Below are 24,662 nucleotides of genomic sequence, written 5' to 3'. Positions count from 1 at the left end.
CAACCAGACATTCGAAAATTACGTTCGAATGCAGCAAATTAAATTATTACCTCATAGTGTGTCAGACAGTGCTGTCATAGCCAACACACTGCAAGTACAAATCTCCCGTCATTCGCTACATGAAATGGTCGCTTCTCATTAATCTATAAGTGGAAATCTACCGCTATACAACACACTAACACACTCATACTTACTAAATTGAGATTGCAGGCGAATTGAGAGGCTTAGCGTGTTAACTTGTTGTTTGCCGAAGCAAACATAAATCAATGTCATTTATAAACATATCTTTTCAGCGTCTTCTTGAGTTGGTCACATGTTTGATGTTTGAAAAAATTGTGCAGAATTTGTCATGCGAAAACATCATATCGTCAGAGCGAAGTCCATAGACAGTGTGGGCAGCTATCGAACTGCTTTATATGGGTTAGTTGTACAATAACAACGCAGACGACTAATCATTGAGTAATGAGACATTGAAATGAGACACATAGTGGGAAAAAAGATTATACTAAAAAAAGGGTGAAGAAACAAGAAATTATTAGCGAACTAAAGCGGTGACACCTACACAGCGGCAACAGAAGGTACGTATGTATATAAATGTATTCGTACATATTGGTGAAAGATATGAAAAAAATAATTTATGAATTTATGACGATGCAGCGAACTTACTCATTTGAAAATAAAAGAAAAAAATATTTTTGTATTCTATATTAAAAATTCGAATATCAAAATTCAAAATCCAAATTAAAATTTTGAAATCAAAATTTGAAATTAAAAAATCAAAATTCACGCTTAAAAAGTTCAAAACTAAAAGCTCAAAATTCAAAACTTAAAATTTGAAATTCAAATTTCAAAAAAAAAAAACGAAATTTCAAATTCAAAGTTCAAAATTTGAAAACTCAAAATTTTATATTTAAAATTTACAATACAAAAGTCCAATTTCAAAATTTGAAATTCCAAATTCAAAATTCAAAATTCTAAATTCAAAATCTAATTATTCTAATTTAAAAATTTAATGTTCAAAATGCAACACTCAACATACACAATTCTAAGTTTTAAATTTGAAACTAACAAAACTACGTAATTCAAAATTCGAAAATTATAATTTCAAAATCTAAAATTTGATTTTACAAATCAAAAATATAACTTAAAAATTTTAAAATTAAAGTTCAAAACTTTAAATTGAAAACTCAAAGTTCAAAACTAAAAATTTCAATTAAAGAACACAAGATTTTCATAATTCAAAATTTGAAACCCAAAATTAAAAATTCGTAACTGAAAAACTTAAAGTCCAAAATTTAATGTTCAAAACTCAAAACTAAAATTTCAAAACTTAAAATTTACAGCTCAGTATTCAATATTCGAGAAACTAAATAATTTTTTCTAAATTTGAAATGTACAGTCAGCAATCTAAATTGTATCCTTCATTTGCAAAAAAAGACAATTTAAAAAATGTTGTACGAATTTTCTAACAACTCTTAACATCAAGGGGGTCATCACTTAATAGTATCTGTCTGTATTTTCACTTTATGCTCCTCTTAAAGTGTCACTTCCCTAACCATAATTCACTCTGAATATCCTTCAAAGTAAACAACTTGTTGGTAATCAACATTTTATTATCGCTGGTCGTAAAAAAATCGTAACAATTTTTGTTTGCGTATGTTACGTGTGTACGAGTGTCTAGCGTAAACTAACGAAGGCTGTCGCAATAAACATTTGTGGAGACACGTAAAACTGCATTTTTCAACATTAAAAACTCATATAAATACGCTGAAGCTATGACTTTTATAAATCCAACAACAAGTAGAAACACTTCTAAATAATCATAGACATCATGTGTAAAATGTCTGATTCTAATTGGTGGTGGTGTTGGTAGTGGTGGCAAAAGTCTAGGATAAGTGATAAAAATCACCATAAAAAGGCGGTTTGCGTTGAGGATGTTCGTTGAAGTTACTACATGTGAATTAAAGACACAACTGACCGGAGTTTGGTGCTTTGATTTGTTTCCTTTCTTTTTGTTTTTTTTTTGTTGTTTATCATTATCGACTTTTATTTGAAATGTAGTGATACGAGTAAGTTTTTGAATATATTGCTATACTGAGCCTTGGAACAAGAAAAAATATTATAGGAGTACTTGTATTCCAATTCTTCTGTGGAAAGTATATTCCTACAACCCTCTATTTAACGTTATAGGCTAGGACATCTGGGTTCTACGCAGTACTCTAGGCGGACATATTATATTTTTTTGCCGATTTAATTTTCTTATTGTACGTAGTAGCTCTGTATATACATAGATTACGTTTTACGGATGAATCTCAAGTGAATATAACCATTTCGAATTTGAGGCAAGTTGAAACACATCTGTGATCTCTACTCTTCCTTTTAAATTATATATTGATTTCAAGATAGTTTGACGGTATTTCTTTCAAGGTTTAATCCTAGTAGAGTTCTTGGCGACAACTACATATATATATGTACTTGTATACAAATATTAGAGTCAGTCTCCCAAAGAGGTTTCTTCGCTGTCAGATTCCTAAAATTCGCTGTCTAGTCAAAAATACAGATATTTGAATTGCAGATATATAATATCATGACTAAAATCTTTATGGTGTTTGCTTTCTTTCAAGGTTTTGATACATTGAAGGTTGGTTGCTAAATAGATCGAAAATACCATTTTAAATTTTAAATAATTTTTAACTTTCCAAATTTATATATAAATATATATATATATATTAGGGTGCCTTTTTTTGAACTATTTTTTTTTTCGATTCCACCATTTAAGTTGAAGTGGTACGGAAATTTTAAGTTGAATTGTTAAATGAGAATTCCGTACCACTTCAACTTAAAATATCTGTATCTCAAAGGGTATTAACATTATTGATTTGGTGCTAAAAACTTTTTTGTGGAAATTAAATTTCCTACAAGTTATTATTTACAATTTTTCTGTAGCTAGTGTTGTTTACGAGATTAATCTAAAAAAAGGGGAACTTCATGGAAAAATTAGATTTGGTGGCCCGTACTATCCCGCAGGTGCAAGTTATAACTTTACCGCAATGGAGACTTTTGTAGAACGTTCAATTCTGAGGAATACCTAATGACGGGTGAGATAATTCCATCAAAGGCCGCTGAGTTATAAAATTAAAAAGAAAAAAAATCAAGTTTTACGTGTATTTTAGATGGATAATCTTTACAGGCTTTGGTCTAGTGCTTAATATTAATATTAAAAGCTCAAACTTTCAGAGAATTTTTTTTTTGGTTTTTCCAACAAAATTTCACCATGGGATTGAAAAAAAAGTTAATAAAAAGCACCCTAATATACATATATATGTGAATTCTAGAGACATTAGACAAACTACGCAAAAGGTTATTACATAATAAAGTCATAGATACAATTCCGTATAAAATTTATTTTAAAAAAATATTTCCTATCACACCTAATGGGTATTTAAGAGGATTACATTTCTTCTAAAAGGGCAATAACCAATAAATTTGAACGAAAACAATGAAAGACAATGTGACAAAGCATAATTTACAAATAGAGGCTAGTAATATATATGTACATATATGGATATTTAATATATATATATATATACATATTTCAAAACAAAATGCTCATAAAAAATGTTAAGAATATTTTAAGCTCTTGCTCATCACTAATGTGAGTTTTAAAAAAGTTCGCTGAGCTAAGTCAAAAGTTCTGCGCACAACGACTAATCGTCAGAAATCTTTCTCTGCATATTTTTTTGCCTCCTCTTTTCGCCAACAACACTCTTTTCGCGATACTGTCTAACACAACCACACTAACTCAGGCGCGCTTTTGATTTTGATTAGTCCTCAGCCCACATAAATTTGGTGGTCAATTGTCAAACTATGTTGCTTTGATTAGCTTTCGCTGATAATAACGGTTTTTTGTGATTACTTTTGGTGTGGTGGTCAATCCAAATTCGGCATTCTGTGCAATTGAGATGATTTGATAAGATTTGCTAATTTTTTCTGCAGATGATTGTGTTCGCATTACGACAGTGAACTGAGAAAATTTGGTTGCAAGCTTAAAATTATTTAAATAATATATTTTTAGCTTTATTTCATTATGAGAGGTAAAAAAGTTTACTTTTTCGAATATTGTTTTTGCCAAATGTTGTTTGGCAATCTGTTTGCTGGTCTAAGAAGAGAGACATAAATACTTTTAGAGATTTGGGAGAGAGTGATAATTAGCAAAAACGATTTCAAATCTATATAATTTGTTCCTACTTGTATAAGAAGTCATTACCCCAAAGTCTGTACAAAAACGTATTGTAATAATATGAGTTATCAGACAATGTGAATTTCCTTACTACATTGGGATCTTAAATGAGTGAAATTTGTTAGAAGATATGTACCTATAAGAGGCTAATATTTCTATATAAGTTTTTTGATTCCTATTTTTGATCAGACTAAATCACTCTTGCTTCAAAGACACTTTTCTAAAAAAAATTTACCTCGGTTTGAATCCAATGTGACTGTGGTAGGATACCATAGCAGAGATATATAAGGATGTTAAGTTACTTAAGCGATTCATTCTAAAGGATGTGATTAAGCATTTTAGTCCTTTCCGAAAAACTGTAATTTTCAAAAACGAGAACTTTAAAAATTTAAGGTTATTATGTTATTATAAAAGTTGTACTTGAAAATTAGATCAGAAATGAGTATAGTGTACGAATATCAAGCTATATGTGGGCACTTAAGATACCCTTAAAAGAAACACAGAAGTTTCCACTAATTATGAGTAGACTTAAATGAGCCACTTTGCTGTTGAAAGAAATCCAACGCAGCATTCGCAAGCCGTTATAAAGTTGTCACTAAGAACGCTTTACTTGCAATTCACCAAAACCAATTTAATTAACAAATGAGCTGACAGAGAAAATAATCACCAACTTTGCAATGCATAAATGTTTGTCTAATCCTTCAAAGCTATGAAGTCGCACAAGTGGTAAAATAACGAATGACTCGTTTACCCGAATACACCAATACTAACATAACTCATGTAAGCCAGTTAATTGGCGCATGCGCGTCGGTAAGAGAAGTGAAGTGGCCACAGAAGTGTTGACATTCAAACAACAAATGACACTGGTTATGCTGTGGGCATACAGGAAAACTAATTTGCAAAATTAAGACAGCAACAGCTTTAACAAAAAAGAAAAAGTCAAGTAAACAGTTCTCACACCAATTTGTTGTTGCAGGCAACTATCAATGGCTGGGTGTGGGCCCTGCGTCGCTTTTAAATACCTGCTTTACAAATGACGGGAATGCGCAATGGGAAATGCAAATTATATGCAGCGGTGAGACAGTGAAAGAAACAGTTAATTGCCGCCGGCTGGCGTTGGGAAAGTTGAAGTTGTGGGGAAAAAATTAGAGTAACAGCGAAAGAGACAAGAGATTGTAGATTTCTTGCTTTGCAGTTTTGAGCTACTTTACTAACTGGATACGTAAACAACTAAGAAGAAGAGTATCAATTCAAAAAAAAAAAAAACAAAGGCCGGAAAGAAGAGCTTCTTCCGACAACCTACTCTTCGGAATATAAGCGTGGCTGTAGCATATCTAATATTTGTACAGATTGCCAGCGCTGCTGCCGGTTGGCTGCGTTTCAATGGCAGACTCATCAACTCGTACTGCTTATCCAGTTGTGTAGCTCAGTTGCCGTTAACTGTCAATGATTGCTTTGATTTTAATGAGCTAGACGACTGCTCGCTCTGCGACTTTTTTTTTTTAATACAGCTATGTAAAAACGCGAAAAAACGTAAGAAGAACCAAAAAAGCAACGCAGATAACGACATAGCAGTATCAAGAAATCTCAACAGCAAGCGACAAGTGTCAACCGAACAGCAAACAGTCGCTTGTTTATCTATTAAACATTACAAAACAAATACTTAACTCACTCAACAGGTATAAGTAAGTGAGCTGAGCTATTCAGCTTGTACTTCTGACTTAGAAGCTGCTTTGATAAAGTATTTGCTAAGGTTACTGTTTGTGTGCAAGCTTGTTTTGACTTGTTGCTGTTGTTATTGCTAATGTGATAGCAATTCGTATTCTTTGTGAATTTTATAAATTACGCATATATTCGTTTTTTTCTAAATTAATAGTTCTGTGAAGTTTTTAAGTTAAGTTATATTAAGTAAAAGTAAGTTAAGTTTAATTCTGCATTTTATAAATTACACATAGATTCAAGTTTTTTCTAGATTAATAGTTCTGTAAAGTTTTTAAGTAAAGTTATGTTAAGTAGAATTAAGTTAAGTTTTGTTAAGTTCAATTCGATATTTTGAAAATTGTGCATAGAAGAATTTTTTTCTATATTAAAATTTTTTAAAGTATTTAAGTTTTTTTAGGTAAAATGAAATTAAGTTACGTTACGTTAAATTTAATTCTGCATTTTATAAATTACACACAGATTCAAGTTTTTTCTAGATTAATAGTTCTGTGAAGTTTTTAAGTTAAGTTATATAAAGTGAAACTAACTTATGTTAAGTTAAGTTTAATTCTGCATTTTATGAATTACGCATAGATTGTGTTTTTTCTATTTTAATAATTCTGTAAAGTTTTTATGTTAAGTTATGTTAAGTACAAAAAAATTAAGTTAAGTTATGTTATGTTAAGATTAATTTTGCATTTTACAAATTACACATAGATGCGTTTTTCCATATTAATAATTTTGCGAAGTTTTTAAGTAAATTACGTTAAGTCGTATTATGTTATGTTAGGTTTATTTCAGCATTTTATAAATTACGTATAGATAAGTGTTTTTCTATATTAATAGTTCTGTGCAGTTTTTAAGTTAAGTTATATTAAATATAATTAAGTTATGTTAAGTTAAGTTTTATGAATTACGCGTAGATTGTGTTTTTTTTTCAATTTTTATAATTTTAATAATTCTGTGAAGTTTTTAAGTGAAGTTATATTAAGAAAAATTAAGTTAAGTTAAGTTATATTATGTTACGTTAAGTTTAATTTTATATTTTATTTATAACGCTTAGATTTGGTTTTTTTATATTAATAATTCTGTGAAATTTCTAAGTTAAATTACGTTAAGTAAGGTACGTTATGTTAAGTTTAATAGGAACTAGAGTTTTTTTTAAATAAATTTCCAGTAGTATTATGTATAAAGCATAGGCTAAATGGTTAAGTTAAGTTAAGTTTGACTAAGTTAACATTTATATTTTATAAAAAAAAAGACAGTTGCTTCGTTTTATATTCTAAAGCCGTTTAACAAAACTATGAAAGCTTCAATGGAAGTGCCGAACTCATTTGAGATTCACAGTAGAAATAAATTATTACCTCAAAAGTCATCGAATGTAAATTTCACGAAATACAAATATTAATAAGTGGAGCATATTTAGAGTTGTCTGTGCAGAATTACCACTTACAAAGTCGACCTCAGCATATACAGAAAATCTTACGGCTTAAAGCAATAAACGTTTTTGTGTCGCGGAGCGTGCAAGTACGGAGTAAGCCTTTCTAAACTTTCCTTATTGCAAGTTAATATTATTTAGGGTAATAGCTCTCTCACTAGTTGAATATATAGAGTTTTAAATAAGCGCTCTCTTCAACATCTTTCACGCGCTTCAGTAAAATTTACTTTAAATACTGAATTAGTTACAGATATGGTTCTAGAGGCCTTTTCCAGCCACTTGGCAAAAGAAAAGTAAATATAGATGGAGATAGATATGGTAACGCAAAACAACAACAAAAACATACTTACATGGACAACAAGTTCAAATTAACTGATCGCGAAGAAAGTCAGAAGTGGATGTCTCAATTTGAAATAGAAATCAAGGGATCAATAAAACAGTTATGGCAGGTTGTGCGACATGTTGCTAAAACAAGTAGAGTGCAAAGCTAGATAAGCAAAACATGCCGCTTTTTTGCTGATGACAATTTGTGGCAGCAATAAAAGCTTACGACTACTTAGAAGCCAAGTACATTGATGTATGCACTGCTACAAAAACAAGTTGCAACATGCTAAGCGCTATGTTCTAGTAAATACAAAAACATTTCGACTACCATTTTGGCTAGCGACAAACGCAAAAGTGCGGCAATCGTCACGCTGAAATCAGTCAGTCATTGGTTGGTGGCACGATTAGAATGCCTGCACGCCTCACATAGCCTTACATATGCCAGCTAGTTTGCTAGTTGTAATGACAACAACATAGAACAACAAGTACAGCAACTGCTTAAGAAGTCTACAGAGTGCAATTGATGTTTATTATTGGCAGCAGCGCCGCTACTTTATGGGCAAAAGCACTTAGAAGTCATTTACAAATTAACAAGCAGTCAGCGGTAGCACAACAGCGTAACCAAGCAGCGGCGGTGGACTTATGCGCTGTCTCGCCAACAGCTCTTACAGCTGGCAATAACGGTAAGCGCGCTAATTAGTATGAAATCCTCCGCACTTGGCTACTCTTACCACCGCCAGTATGTTGTTATTTATGCAACATGTGGCATGTTACATTTTTCTGCTATTTTATAGGCATTTCACTGGCATTGTTGCTATACTTTGCTTTGCTATGCAACTGGGAGTACATTCACCGCCAATCATATTTGTGCCATGACTTTGTCATTTGTGGCAAAACCGATTTGTTGCACTCCTTAAAAAATGAAAGCAATTTGTTGCTGCTTATCAGCGCGGCGCATAGTAAAATTCTATATGAGTGATTCATGCATAGAAGGAATGTAGGAAGTCCATGCAGCAATTGGATATGCTTACAAGCAAACTACATGCATATTTGCATGCTTTCAATCGCATGTACTTACCGGGTACTACGGTAGGGCCGTAGCCATAGCGGAAGTACAAGCGTTTAGTTGTAAATAATATTCGCAATTACCAATTTGGATTATGCTGCTGCTTATGCTGTGTTGCATTCTGTAAACTCATTTAACATCTCTACGATTTATGGGCAAATTTGCTGGTTTGTTTATGGTGTTGGTTTATGGCGCGCTATGTTGTAAGGTACTCGGCTTGTATTGCACTACAAATGTGACATATTTTCTAAGAAAAAGTGACGAAGGGCCACAGCTTAATTAACTAGGAAATGTAGCAGTCTGCATATTAATTTTTTAGTGCACATATTGTGTAAAAAATAAATTATGATATCGTAAGTAATATTATCACATAATATTTTAATGAAGCATTCGAATTTGTTTCTCTTGGTTCTATTTGCTATATTTTTAATGATTTTTCTATTTAACAAATATTATACGTTGCTATAATGGTGGTGTGTGACTTAGCTAAGTTGTGCCTAAATGTAGGCAACAAGTTGATTTTACTTCGATAGAAAAAAAATGTTAATTGCCTGCTTTTAGGATAATGTTGAATTCGAATCAAAAATAAACATTATATAAACACTGTCGTTTCTTTCTTAAGGTGCTACGTTGTCTGCGCTACCATATACTTCAGCATGGTATGTGACTTCTCTAATTTACGCCTAAATGTAGGCAACTTTTAAATTCGATACGTAAAAATTTGATAATTACCTGCTGTTAGCGTAATGTTGAATTTGAACAAGGATTATCAGTCAAAATAATTTAGAAAATCTCGAAAATATGTATTGAAGATTATAAAAACGATTTTTTTCTTCCAAAATAATAAAATTAATAGGTCGATATTATGCTATGCACCATAGTCGAGAATGATAGTAGATCCAAAATAAAATCCATGAGGGCAACTCCACTGCCAATGCTTCCACTAACTAGGGTGCTAATGAAAGTATCATAGCATGAATGCGATAGCCGATAATAATTTACATATTCTAACCTTCACCACAGCACAATTGATTGCTCCTGAATATATACGAATTCTAATTTACATTGAGCTAATGGAAAATATATAAACACATTTCGCGCAACCTTCTAATTTTGAGTATACAAAAACCGAACTCGCTCCACAACCGAAAGCAATAAAGAAAACGCAAATGTAGATAAAACGGAAACAGCTTGATAGCAATAAAAGTAAAACAAAAACAAAAATTAAACGCGCATGTGAAACGCTCGTAAAATCAGCTGCTGCAGCTCAAAGCAGCAATGCTGGCGACTAACTATACTCGTGGTATCATAGCTTGTATCAGTAGTGCAGCTCAAGGCGCTTTTTCCGGTTCAGTGCGTTTATTTGAATAGTGTTTAGCAGAAAAAGATAACTATTATAATGGAGATTGAAAAAGAAATGAAATCGTATTGAGATCCAACAATCGATTCTGAGTGACTGGTTTACAAATTTGCTGTTTATTTGTCTATCCCATCAAGCTTAGTAGTTCAACATTAACAAGCGAGACATCTTGCATCACTTGCTGCGCTTCGGTTCTCATCATTACGGCAGTTCTAGGTCAAACTGTGCGGAGCTCGCGTTTTGATTCGAGTATGCAGCAGCAGCGCTTCCTATTTTGCTCTAAAATGTATATGATTCCAGCAATTGCGAGCGTTTGTGGCACAAAAGTGGGCGGGCGCTGCTTAGTGCGCAGATAATATCGATTGCGGTTGTTAGAAATGCGCGTTTGTATGGTTGATGTGATGAAATGCAACTATGTTTTCTGTTTCGGTGCTCCACTTGTTTATTTTTATTATAGTTTTGTGGAGCACGATATCTCCGTGTGCTGCTTCAATTTCTTAAGTGCCATCTACTTAAATACATGTTTTAAGGTAGGGTAATTTATTATACAAGTACATATATTTTGTCATCAAAGACTTTTTTTCAAGGGGTAAAGCTAACGAAGTTAGAATTGTAAAAATATCTATAAATATATACGAAATCATAGTAGTAAAGAACGGATGGACCGTACTGTAAACTTAGAAAATAGATTAGAAAGTAATCTGATGGGAAACAAATGGCTGATTTCGGAGAGTTTTCGGTTAGTCTGTGGATGAGGTTGACGCTCCGCTAATCTGAAGCGCCGTGGAGTACTGGATTTTAACAACAGAGCCGTCAGCTCAGCAAAAGAGGTTGGTCTTGTGATGAACGATGGCAAGACATAGTATTTGGAGGCCACATGTAAAGATTCCTAGCATCTTGGGAACTACGTAACTGTTGGTAACTATAAATATTAAAAAATTAGAGACTTTGTATATCGCGGAACCAGCATAAATTCCACCAATAATCATAGCCGGGGGATCAAGCGCAGTATAACTCTTGCCAACAGGTGCCACTTTGGGATCAATAAGCAATTGACAAGCAGATCCCTCCCATGACGAACAAAAATTACACTCTGTAAGCCTGTCATTATTCCCGTCCTGTTATACAGCTCCGAAACTTGAGCGATGATGAAACGTGATGAAGTATTCGAAAAAACTGTTCTCCACAAGGTGGGTGGAGCCGTCCGCGTGAGCGCTGAAAATCGATGAAGATGGAATCTGTATGAGCTCTAAATAACGCATAAAAATCCAACGAATGCATAGGTTGATGCTTCAGCGAAAAATTCCTTCGATTCGAGACTTATGAGAGGGCAATGGAAGCAAGGGCGCCCACGCATCCAATGGCAGAACCAAGTGCATAGCGACGTGGCTGCCTTTGGGATGTACAACTGTCGTGACCTCGCAACGGATACAGGCAACTGGCGAAGTTTTGTATGCTCGGCACAGACCAACCCACAGTTTTAGTGCCAAAGAAGAAGAAGTTGATGACGTTGTCATTAAAAGATTAAAGCTGTTGATTGGACTCCGAATAAGCAACAAATTGCAAACAGAATTATTGGCTGTCACGACCATGAAAACTTAGTTAAAAGCTTTCGTGCAGTTACTGCGCCAATCTAGAAGAATATAGGTTAATTAATATTGGAGTCTTCAACCAAAAAGGTTCAACGGATCGTTAATTATTGGACAATATTCTGCTAATTACAGCCATAAAAAAGTGGGCATAAGTAACGGCAGAGGTGATTATACAATCTCACTGCACCAGTTCCACACTAAGCACAGATATTTAAGCAAAAACTTTATTTTAAATTCTAGCTCGAAACCAATTAGACGCACAACCAACCACCGGCGCAGTTAATTTTTGCTGCTTCATGCCACCAGCTGTCATATTCATATAGGTTTTGATTGATTTCCGTCAATTATAAACCCATTCAGCAGACAGACTAAAATGAAACTGTCATAGCTGTAATTTAATGCCAACAAAAACATAAGCAGCAAACAACAACAACTACAATTAAAAATCAAGTGCGCATGTAAAGTAAAATGTATGCAATATGTATGTGTGTGTGTGTGCGTGCGACAACGGCATAATGTGGCATACGGCATGCGGCAAACCAAAAACAATACATTATGCCTGCCCCAGTGGTCGGTTGGTGTAAGCGAAAAGTGTTGAACCACGAAGACATGCTAAATCAAGCAGAAGATGCTATCAACACCAGCGACTAGCAACAAAAGCCAAAACGGTTCATGTTGATGTTGATGACTTACAACAAGTAATTGGCTGCGCATCGTATGCCACAGCCGACACCGCAGCACAGCACAGCACAACAAATACAATAACAATTGGTTGACCGGTGTAGTGAGCAATATACTTGTAAAGTTGCTTGCTGTGGTTGAACGAAGAAGCCACAATGGCTGCGACTACAACTGAGACTCAGACTGTAAGCAAGCGCTTATGGCTGAGCTTGGCTGAACAGTTGGCAAGCAGCGGCGTTGGCAACCGCAAAATGCAAAGCGAGCAGTTTTTAGTTGATGTTTTTACGCAGTGACTTCGTTGTTGTTGTAGTCATTTTTTAAACATATTTTTTGTTTTTGTATATTTTTTTCTTTTTTTGTTATTCCGTTTCGTCTTCAGCGTCGGCTGTGCGGTCGAGTGCCGCAGATCAAGCGTGTGCATTAGGGCACTCTATAAATAATGTATGAAAGAGTATGTGTGTATGTATGTCAAAAAGTCTGTCACACACACTCATACAAACGCATTGTGGCACACGTGCGTTCATGGCATTGTAATGCACCAGAAATTTTGCGGGTTAAATTTTCAACTTGAATCTGTATGCGGGCGATTAGTCGCTTGGCCGGTCAGCCACCAAGCCGCAGCAAGCCTTCAAGTCAGCAAGGCAGTCAGCCCGCCAGCTTACATGTCGTTATGCTTGAATGGCTGTGCGATAACCATATGAGGGTCGGGGATGAGCACATTTGATTGCGGGTCAAGTTCACGGCTTCGTGGTGTGCAAAGTAGTGAACAAAAAAGATAAACAAAAAAATACAAAAATAAAATTATTGAAAATAAAAGTTGTAAATAAAAACGAAAAAGTCGAGCAGAAACTGCACGTCAAGGTGAATTGAAGCGTTTCACCTGCAACACACCTATTTGCTTCACATATGCGCACGCATATGTGCATCTGTATGTCGGTTGCTTGCAACACGCGTGATGGATATGCCGAATTGCTGCGTTGAGTAGTGCAGCGTTCTCGGTAGGTCGTACGGGCACGCTGACTGCCAAGTCAAGCTAAATGAAGTGGCGTGGCAAATGTTGCAACATTTAAATCGGCGAAGGATTGATTTGTAATGCGTTGCTTAAGCGTTGCATATTTATTTTCCGTGCTGTTTTGCAGCTTTTATATATTTCACTTTTCGCACGCTTTATATGTGTTGCATGTGGCAATGCAATTAGATTGTCAGTGACTGTCTCATTAGTTGATTTATGGACTTAAATTGTTTCTGTATTTTACTTAGTTGTTTTGAGTAATAATTATTGCGTGTACTTGCATTTGAAGGTGTGATTTTAGCCCGTTTTGTGCAAGTCAAGCATTTTAAGCATTTTAGGGATTGATCAGTCTAATGCTGATACTATTATATGGCAGAACAGTCGCCATCGGCCGATGTTCTGACTGATATATCAGAGAATTCACTGGACTTCGCCTTGTTTATATAAGTATAGAAGCAAAAGTCCAGCCTGGTGCGGTCGGCAGCACAACCCAAAACCCTCCCCAAGGCACTTAACTCATTCAAAGTTTGATTGAGGCTATGTTCATTAGGGGAACTGCACCACTACAGAACACACCAAAACATTAACTTGCGATAGGATAGGTTTTGGACAGACTAAAAGACTTATAATTTTTGGAAAAACAGAGCTGAGGAACATCACATTATCGGAGACCTGTTAAAGTGGTTTATGTACAGCATGCGCGGAGAATGCTGAAACGATAGATGATCTTGTGCGAATATTACCTTCAGTCGGTTGAAGTGGGATATCTTACCAAGCCCGCAAAGTTCCTATCTAAAAGATACTGGGTATCTAGGCTAAAAAGAGTTTAGGAATTCTATAAAGGCAAACGATTTGTGGAATAATGCTTAGTTGGCACTCACTTGGCAGCACAATGAGCCTAACGATGGCTTAAGTGCGCTCTATATCCATGGCTTGTATTTTCGAACTTCCTTTTTTACTACTACATTCGAACTGCTTATCCTCAGGTATCTTCACAATTTACACCACTAAACCATGAAACCAACCTTTTTTTTTAATATTTGTAAGACCAACTAGGCCCTAGTGGCTATCATATATAAGGTAAAACACGTGGAATAGTGCTTGAATACGTCAGTAAAATTTACAAACTCCGTTAGAATGATTAAAACACACTTTGATTTCATTACAAAATACTTTGATTACCAGGTCGCCAAGTCTAGCTCTGGCTGTCGTTTTTAGCTGTTGGAGGTGAGTGGAGTTGAGCTATTTTTACAGATGAATCAAAGCTTGTGAAGTTGGTGGAGAAACACTGTCCGGAACCATCCACCAGCTCCAGTTTCAGTCTTCCTAACAACTGCAGCATTTTCCAAATAGAAGTGGCTGCCATAAAGGTGGCAGGTAGATCTACTTTTCCGGAGCGCAGTCTCCTTCAGAGTGGTGACTATCCACTTCGATAGTAGGACAGCGATACTAGCCTTGTGCTCGCTGACTATGCGCTTGAGACTACTGAAGGGATGTCTATTGTCGCAGGTGTTCTTCATCTGGCATTGCAATGGACGGTACAGAACAGTCTATAAGTGATACCCCGCCTATTGAGGGATTAGACATCTAACCTAAACTAACCTAGTATTTGTATGACAAATTACAAAAAAAAATTCAGAACATATTTTATTTTATTACTTTGCCATCATTCAAGCGACTAAACGTTTTTTCATTAGAAACTTGACACATTGATGCATAACTGTAAACGTAAGCTAGTCGCCATTTCAAGAACAAAGACATAATATTAATTTCATAGCATTTTGATTATATTTAGCACAAAGCTATAATTTTACACGCATTCTTGACCCACAGATGTCAATATTAACGATGGAACTGTAAATGGAAAGTTCAATAAAATCCGCATGACAATATTATGCGTCAATAAAAAGTTTATGCAAAAAATTTTGTTTCCATAATACAATTCGCTATAAAACTGTTTTGCTGCATAAACGAAGCGAAGCATATTGACAGTGTTGCTAACAGTAGCGCTGTCAATGAATGAAAAATAATTAAATTGATGTATTTGGAAGAAGCGCAAATGGAGGAGGTAGGAAATTCATCTTTTGAGAATTGACATCACACGATATAGAAATTTACTTTTAACTGAAACCGAGCTCAGAGGACCTGAGTGATAGTAAGCACCTCTAATTCCTATATTCTAAAATCGTAATACGAAGTTGTGTATTACAAATCACAATAATTAAACGATTTTTGTTAGAAAATTTTAGATAGGAAATAATTCCAAGTTAGGGTTGCCAAATATTCAAAAAAAAATCAAATCTTTAAAAAGGAATTTAAATAGAACAAACATTCAAACTTAAAAAAAAATGATGAAAATTTTCGAATTAGGGTTGCCATCTAGAAAAAAAACTAGATTTTTTGAAATATTTAAACTAAGTTGTAAAAAAACTGTTTTGCTAACATAAATGTATATTTTAGAAATAATTGTGATTTTTCAAATTTTAAATTTAAATCCAAATAAGGGCAACCCTTCAAAAGGCATTTCTTCAAAAAATTCAAAGCTTCAATGAGTAATGTAAAAATAACATCTATCCGAAGCTGTAAGAAAAATAAATACAAATACATTTTCGAACTGGGGTTGCCATCTAGTTGCAATGAAAAGAAAATAGATTATTTAAAGTATTCAAACCAAATTGTAAAAAAAACTGTTTTATTTACATATTTAAGAAATAATTTTAATTTTTCAAGTTCTGAGTTTAATTTTATTTACCTATCGACTCCCACAGTGGACCTTCTGCCACATTTAGCTTGGCACATCTACCACTTAAGAACCAAAGATAACCGCCGACGAGCAACCATACCATACCCCTCCCACCAGCGACTGCAGCGTGCGCTTGTAACCGTAAATTTGCGCTGTGCGAATTGCACCAGAAAAACGGCTGATAAGCGTAGCGTAGGCTGTTGCACAGTCGAACCTCGAGTTGTTGCCACAGCGCGCGACCGAAAAGCGCAGACAATTGTGCCACATTTTGTAGCACACCAACGCGTCGACGGCGTGGCGCATTGCCAACGGTCGAAATGCTACGCGCTATCTTCATTTGCTTTCGCGCTGTCATGCCACAGTATTTTGCCATTGGATGTATGTGTGTGTGCAATCGGACACTGCCATCGCCATTAAATGCAAATTATTTCATTCCTGTGCCAATTCGCGCTCGCTGGCAGCCGTGTCTCCATTTTTACTTGCCTCACGTTGTAGTTTTAAACTGCCATTCCATTTGTGTGCATGTGGTGTGTGTGACTTTGGCGGTGGTCTATGTATTTGTGCCACAATTACAGCTTCAACGCTGCTGCCGCCGCCAACGATGTGGCAATTTGCTTTGGTTGTGCCACTTTTTGTTTAGCATTCAATTGCATATGCTCCGGCTGTTGTTGCTGCTGCTACTCTTGTTGTTTTGTTGTTTTTGTTGTTATACTTGAAATCCTGTTATGCTGCACTATATTTTATTGAATTCGCTTTTGTTTGTGTTGCTTTTCAATGGTAATAACTAGCGGTTGCGCTCGCCGCTGGTTGTGGTGCATCAGCAACAATAAAAGCCGCAACAATATCAACAGCAACATCAGATGCATTCGTCCAACCGCCACAAATTGGTAACAACAGCTGAACTGGAGCGTCAAGGCAATTTCGAAAATTTCGTTTATTTACTTTGGTTGTCAGCAAATTGGAATATTGCGCCAAGCGAAATTGCTGAGGTTGAAGCATTCTAAGCGCATTTCTGAGAAAAAACTGGCATATAGCATATTGTAGTGTTCTTATGTAATTCATAATTTTCACGAAGGAATTTGTAGAGAATAAAGTTTCTTGAATTGATCAGATTTCGGTGGACCTATTGATTTTGGCTTTTAATTTTACTAACAAGGCATATTTTTTCTGTTTTGTTTATAAAACTGAAACCTCAATCAAATGTTTAATTTGATAATATCAATAATATATAATCTGGTAGGTAACTGGGGTTAGTAGCAGTGGTTCTTCCTAAATGTGGAATGTGTGTGTCCCAATTGTTTTTCAATAATCCGTAATAATATTCAAATTTCCTTGCCTACATTTAGGGAGTTGCTTGATAAAATCACAATTATTTCTCAACAAATTGGTTAGATTTATCATAAATCATTATTCTGGTAGGTCACTTGGGTAGTTTTACCTAAATGTAATTAAATTGTAATAATAATCAAATTTTCTTCCCTACATTTAGGCGGTTTTTGAAACTAAAATTCAAAAAATATTTGTACCCTGAACAGGGTGTATTAACTTTGCCACGTGTTTGTAACACACGAAAGGAAACGTCGAATACTTGTAAATTATGTATATATAAATGATCAGCTTCACGAGCTGAGTCGATTTTGACATATCCGTCTGTATATGCTTGAACTAGTCCGTTAGTTTTTTAAATCACGACCGGAAATTTTGCCCACCTCCTTTTTTCACCAATAAGATGCTCATTTGTCGGAATAGCTGATATCGGTCTACTAAAGCATTTAGCTGCCATACAAGCTGACTGATCCAACTCAAGTGCTTGTATGGAAAATTTTTTTATTTGATACTTTATCTTCATGATGCCTATCTCTGAAAAAATTGTTTAGATCGGACAACTATAGCATATAGCTGTCATACAAACTCACCGATCGAACTCTAGTCCTTGTATGGAAAATTTTTTTATTTAAGAAGGTATCTTTACAAAGTTTTACATGGAATATTATTCAAGCATTGCCAAAATCTCCGTATATATTATTCAGATTAGACCACTATAGCATATAGCCCTATATATTGACCGATCAAAATCAAGAAAAATATCTTTTTTTTTACCCTTTTACAAGTATGCTATAAAAAAATGCAGCTATAAAGGTTATTATAGCTTCGGTGCAGCCGAAGTTAACGTTTTTGCCTGGTTTTTATTTATATTTTTTTCAAGAGAATCAGTGTTTTGTGCCTCGTTATCAATCGATTACTCCTCAGTGCGAGTTAGAGTAAAATTGATGGTATAAGGTGTGTTGCAGAATATTTTAGATCTACATTTTTACTGATAGGGTTCTTCTCATCATATTTAAATCAAGTAAAGAAATTTTTCTAAACTTTTTTTTAAAGAAATTTAAACAGATTTTGCTTTTGATGTATAGTAGATTTCTTGATGTTCGTGAAGTTCATATAAGGAATGAATTTTGGCAATAATTGGCAAGAATTTATTCAGAATAGTAGATATACCTACATAATTTATATTTATATAATTCCATAAAGCTGCCAAAAAAGCAAAGGAAGTCGCTGCCAGTTTAGTGAGCTTGAAATAATTAATAACAGCTTACAACTCCACAAGTCTAGTGCAAAAGTTGTTCATGTCTCAATTAAAAAATAATAATAAACTACAATACACAAATCAACTCATAATATTTGCATTACTTCAGCTAATTCAATATGTGGGTCGCAATTGTTAGCTTGGCGTGCTGTCAGCATTGTTCAAATGATAGTGCTTTTCCTACTGTTTTTGCCTGTGTTTTTCTCTGCTGCTTTGTTGTGTATTCAAGTATTTGTCTGACAACAATCTCTAATAATATTGCAATTTGTCGAGTTTGTGAACAAATATACAAGTAATTGGCTCATTTCAAGATATTCTATGTTTTCACAGTTAATCGTCTAAGAAAGTGTGATTTAGGTCAGATGATGAACAAAGAATATAAAAATAATTGAAGAAGTTTGTAGATGCATAGAATTGCGCTCCAAGTGAGAAGCACTAAAGAGAACAGTTAAAATTATTTCTGAGTTTTAATTGTAATCTAATCATCTGCTTAGAATGGGGAAACATGAAATAATTGTTTGGAGCGATGTACATAGGCTTGGAAAATGAATTTTATAAAACGTGATGCCAAAGCTTTCCGACTTCATACCAGAAAAAATATGCCGAAAAAATCTCATTAAACATTGAAACGTAATTATCTCCAACAAAGAGAACGAGAAAGAGTGTTATTATGTAGAAGTCTATAGAGAGATCGGTCAGCGCTTACATAGCAACTCGCTGCACGATAGAACTCGCCGCTTAAATATGTTAGAGCTCTGTGCAAAAAATGTTTTCAGTCTAAATAAAGTTTTCCAACTTCACAGAGGATTGTAAAACGCATTAATGATTATCATACAGATTGCTAAATATTAAAGTAAATAGAATTCATATCGCTAAATCACAAGCTTTGACAGTAAGCAACCTTATCCTTATTATTAGTGCATCGTCTAAGGTTTCGACTTTCACGAAGTAGCCATAGCACGCTCTGGTAGGCTTGTAGAAAGGAGGAGCTAAAATAGCTTACACATGGAAGTGAAAAGAAAAGAAAAACTATCCGTAGTCGGGTCGGCGTCTGTATGGTTCCAACACGTAAATTGCCTACTAATTACTGTTTCTTCAAATAATTTGTGATTTCCGCTAATCTTGCTTTAATTCAGCTTTGAAAATCGATTAAATAAAATTTCGAAAATCTTCAGCGGAACTTAAAAAAAAATTAGGTAATGACTTATTTCCTCCAAACCACTAAAAATATAATATGTTATACATTTTATTAGCATTATTATTTTTTTTTTTTGCCAAGAATTCATAAAGCTTCCGCAAACAAAGAGACAGCTTATACGCGCGTTTTGTTCCCTGCTAACAAAATGCCAATGAAAGAATTTGTCATCGTCGGTAGCTACACTCAAAACACAATAATTATGCTGAAAAAATCCAGAAACTAACTGTTTAACAGTAGCAAAGGCACTGTGAATACACACATACACGCACATGTGGCTGTGCATTATATAGGAAGTTTGCGCCGCATGCTGCTGTTGAAAAGATGAATGAACTCGCTGGCTAATGGCTTTTTAATAATATTTTTGAAAACAAGAAAATATCCCTGATCTAAAGTGCTAATTTGCGCAACAACAATAGCAATAAAATACGCGAGTCTATAAATAAGAATAATATCTTTTGCAGAAATGCCAAGAGCCACCAGAAATTAAAAGGTAATAAATTGAAGCATGCGACTCGAGCAATAGCTGAGCACTCAGCGTTAAGCAGTCTTGCGCAGAAATCACTTAAACAAGCATCTCGGCAGTGATGAACTAACTTAAAAACCACCGACAAGTGATTTCAGCATAATGCTGATTTTTTATTACTTTTATTATTATTTTTCGTCTATTATTTGGCATTTAATTATGGATGAATTGGCGTATTTCGCTAATGGTGTAAAATTAAATATGTTATGATGTGCAGAAAATTGGCACTCACGTCGGGGCAATAAAAATGAAAGATTAATAAAAAAGAGGAGAATTTTAAATTATAAGTGCTCGTATGTTACTTCAGTTCATTCATGGTAGCTGCTGTGTGTTGTAATTTTAGACTGAAGTAAATTTTAGGTTTTTTTGTTTTTAATAGGGGAAAATTCTATAACAGCACTGTAGTGCCCTATATCTAGCATAACAGCCTATAAAATTAAAAAAAAAGCTACTGTATTAATATTGCAAAATCTTAAATATATATTTTATTTTTATATCGAAATACGAAAACAACAATTTTGTTTTAAAATTTTGCATTAAGTATGCAACTTCAACTTGTTGAACCTAAAGCGTTCTAAACTAACATCTTGTAGACATACGCTTTTAAATATTGGATCAGAATAGTATTATATAATATATTATATAATTATAATATAATAATAATAGCTCAAAATTGTTATTAAATCAGTGGAGCATAAATTCACTTGTCCAACAAAATAATTTTGCTGCGCGATTTTTTATGATTTGCTTAAGTTTGCTTGACTAATTTTTATAGCCTTTCTCTTGAAGTAGCCACCGGATATTCCGTGTTTCTTTTATGCTTTTGCCTTTTTGCACGATCTGCATGTTTGCGCAAGCGTGATGTCATACCGTGGCTGGCGTCATGCAGATTAAAGCTGCTTATTATACCATATATGTACCGTTCCATAATTCGAGATAATCATATGGCAGGCCACCTCTAAGTAATCTACAAATTTTGTACGTTAATTAGGTTTTGTAAACATACATACATATATACATATACAAAAAAATATACAAAAAATATATAATTCTTATTATAATATCGTTTTATAAGTTTATTACTTCGATAACCCTTCATGGCAGTATTTTTAGAATTTCTTATGCCAAACACTGGCCTACGCGTGGCTCACGAACCTACCAGCCTACCCTTGTGCCAAACAAGTAACATAGGCTGCAGAAACAACTAACATGTTAGGTTATGTTATCTACATAGTGCAGCGAAGGAAGAAGTAGTAATGACCTAATAAAGTCATTTATACAGACACATCATATTTTTCTTTTGTAATTTTTTTCAGTGAAAATATAAAAAGTGTTGAGAAAATTTTAATTTAGAGATCATTGTATTACTAAATATTTTTAAGAGGTTCAGTGTAGTCAGAGACATGAAAAATTATAACTTTAAATAATTTTTTTTTTTTTGCCAGCAAATCTTTTTATTTTATAAAAGCGTCCTTTTATTTATAACATAGCATCATTAAATATGGTTTCGTTTTGACTTGATAGAAATTTGAAAAAAAAGTTAATAATTTTAAAAGTAATGGCTGTTTGTCTTAAACCAGCTTCAACCGAAGTTCCTTGTGGTAACTATCATCTAAAATCAATTGGAAAAAAATAATAATAGTTTTATTAATAGCTAATCTAGTACCTGATCGAAATTTTTTAAATTAACAAAATTGCGGCCTCCAGATTTTTGGAAAACAATAACTTTTTTTTTTTAATTGTTTATAAAAAATCGAAATAAAAAAATCCTTTGATCAGGCACTAGCTTTTCACGTGTTCAAAGGCTGTATAAATTGTATAAAAGTCTTTGGAACGATTTTCGAGTTATGGTGGTCACTAGTTTAAAAAAACAGAGTTTTGAAAAAAACCCATTTAAAGTTTTACATTCAATTTACCCGTTGCTGGTACATAGCTGCTATCTGTTCTTGAACGTACCAGAGAACGCTTGGCTAATTATCGAATAACTCAAAAAGTATTTATCGAATGTACTTAAAACTTGCATAGAATATTTCTAGAATATTGAAGTTTAAGTAAATGCAAAAAAAAAGATATTGTTTTGAAAATTTTAACTACGCCTAACATCTTGAAATATTTCGGATTTTTGTTTTTTTTAGAGTATGTCGGATTTACTTCAAATTTTCAGAGAATATTTCTAAGATATTATATTTAAGAGAATGCAAAAAAATAAACATTTCTTTGTAAGTTCAAACTACCCCGAACCACTTGAAATATTTTCAAAGTTTTAAAATATCGGCTGCTGGGTATTCTTCGGATTTTTGTTTTACCTTGGAATTGTTCTGAATTAGAAAAATATATTTAGCCTGTTATTGAAATTTTTCTACTTATGACTAAAACTAATATTTTTTACACTTAAAATTTTTAGTACTATATATATATTTAGTACCTATATTTTGGTTGCAGTCTAAATAAGTTCACTCTATCTATCTATATCTGAGTTAATAAATATTAAATCTCGAAAATGAGATATTTAGAATTTACTAACTGTGGTGTTCTGATTTAGCATTGAAAATAAAGAAAAATATTATTTTTCCGTTTGTGCAGAGAGGCACAATTTAGAAAAATAGCTTTTTATAGATTACTGAGAATGATTAGTACTAAGTTTGTTGCTCCACTTGCTCCGCTATATACACAGTCTAATATTGCATATTTTTGTTTTAAAAACTTTAATGTTTATGATTAAAATTTAATAATAAAACATATATTATTTCTACACTTCTGCACTAACTAGCGAGTACCCGGAAGCCACTAGTGAATTCTTCATCAAACAAATAAAACTAAAATAAAATAAAAAACAAAATATTTACTAAAATATTTATGTAAAAATTAAGTTTTCCCCACAACATCTGCAAGTCCTCCGCCTACAATGCCAAATATGAACTATTCCCATTAATTAACTTCGTATAAATTAAGCCTAAACAAGACTTTCGATTAATCTTTGTCAAAGAAAATTAAAGAAAATAAAAAGTGATTTTTTCCAGCAAAATTCGCTATCAAAAATCTTAGTAACGCACTTATAATAGTTCATTGGCCAGCGGGAAGCGCGCTTCAATGCGTTTGGCAGCCGCAATTAATTGCTTCACAGCCAAATTTGTAAGCTGCAAATGTGTGCGTATGTATGTATGTGTATATCGTATGTAGGTTGTTGCGTCGTGTTGCGTAACTTGTCGAACATGTGTGCGGTATAGTGCCAAAAGACATGTCGGGCATAATTAATTTTACTTAATTTATTTTCGGAATAGATGGTGTATAGTTAGATATGTATATACAAATTTACATGCACGTATATATATGTATATATATATATGTATATAGTGTTCTTATTTTACTTTTGATTTTGCAATTTGCCTCATTTGACGACTTCATTTGCTAATTTGGTAATTTGGTAATAACAAGGCGCCTACGCTGAACTCAAAAGTGCCGGGTATTGGCCATATGGAGTTGCTGTTACGTGAGTATAAGTTTGGAATTGTGTGTGTGGTTTTGAATAAAAATTAAAGAGGACCTTTAAGTTTGCACACAAAGAATCGAATCTTAATATGAGTAATGAATCATCGGCGTGCAGGCTCAGTGATGGATAAGATGTAACGCCACCAAATTGTTCTTAGCTAATTGTATGCGTTTAGAATGGTGAAATTTTTTAGACCAATAGTTGGTAAACATGTATGACAATAAATAAGGGTTTTGCAAAAAAAAAAAAAATAACATCAGCTGAACGTTTTAAGATTATTATTTAAAAAAGTACAAAATTCAAGGTCCCAAACATTTTCGAAGATACTCTCTTTACTGATCTAAGCAACATGAGAAGCTAGCTCGATTTTCACTACAGTTTGTAGAGTAATATTCTCACGAACACGATAGGTCAGTAGAAGCAATAGTTTTTAAGCTACTGCTATGAATAAAGCTTCAGTCTTCAATAGTAGTGACACTCAACTGTGGAGAAATGCAGGTGGAAGTATATGCAGGCGATGTAATAACGGCAGTATTATCTAGAGCGAGTTTAGAAAGGACTATACTAGCAAATAGTGGTTCTAATAGAGAGTTATTTTTACAATTACTTTTGCGATCGCATATACTATCAAATTGTAAATAGAGGTCTAAAGCCAAAATGATGATTGCCTTACATTCCTGTTAGAACAACAAGGTGTTTGCTTCCGCTCT

General features: G+C 33.8%; 1 long non-coding RNA gene across 1 annotated transcript in view; it reads left to right on the top strand.

The window, feature by feature from the left end:
* The first annotated feature begins 295 nt into the window (after nucleotides 1–295).
* Nucleotides 296–24,662, top strand: part of LOC138856389 (uncharacterized) — an 86,693-nt gene continuing 62,326 nt past the window's right edge. The window contains exon 1 of the long non-coding RNA XR_011395654.1: nucleotides 296–578. This is a non-coding gene — a long non-coding RNA (uncharacterized lncRNA). The remainder of the gene's footprint in view (nucleotides 579–24,662) is intronic.

The sequence above is a fragment of the Bactrocera oleae genome, chromosome 3 (assembly GCF_042242935.1).
Source record: "Bactrocera oleae isolate idBacOlea1 chromosome 3, idBacOlea1, whole genome shotgun sequence".
Classification (NCBI taxonomy): Eukaryota; Metazoa; Arthropoda; class Insecta; order Diptera; family Tephritidae; genus Bactrocera; species Bactrocera oleae.
This window is presented reverse-complemented; position numbering and strand designations above follow the sequence as displayed.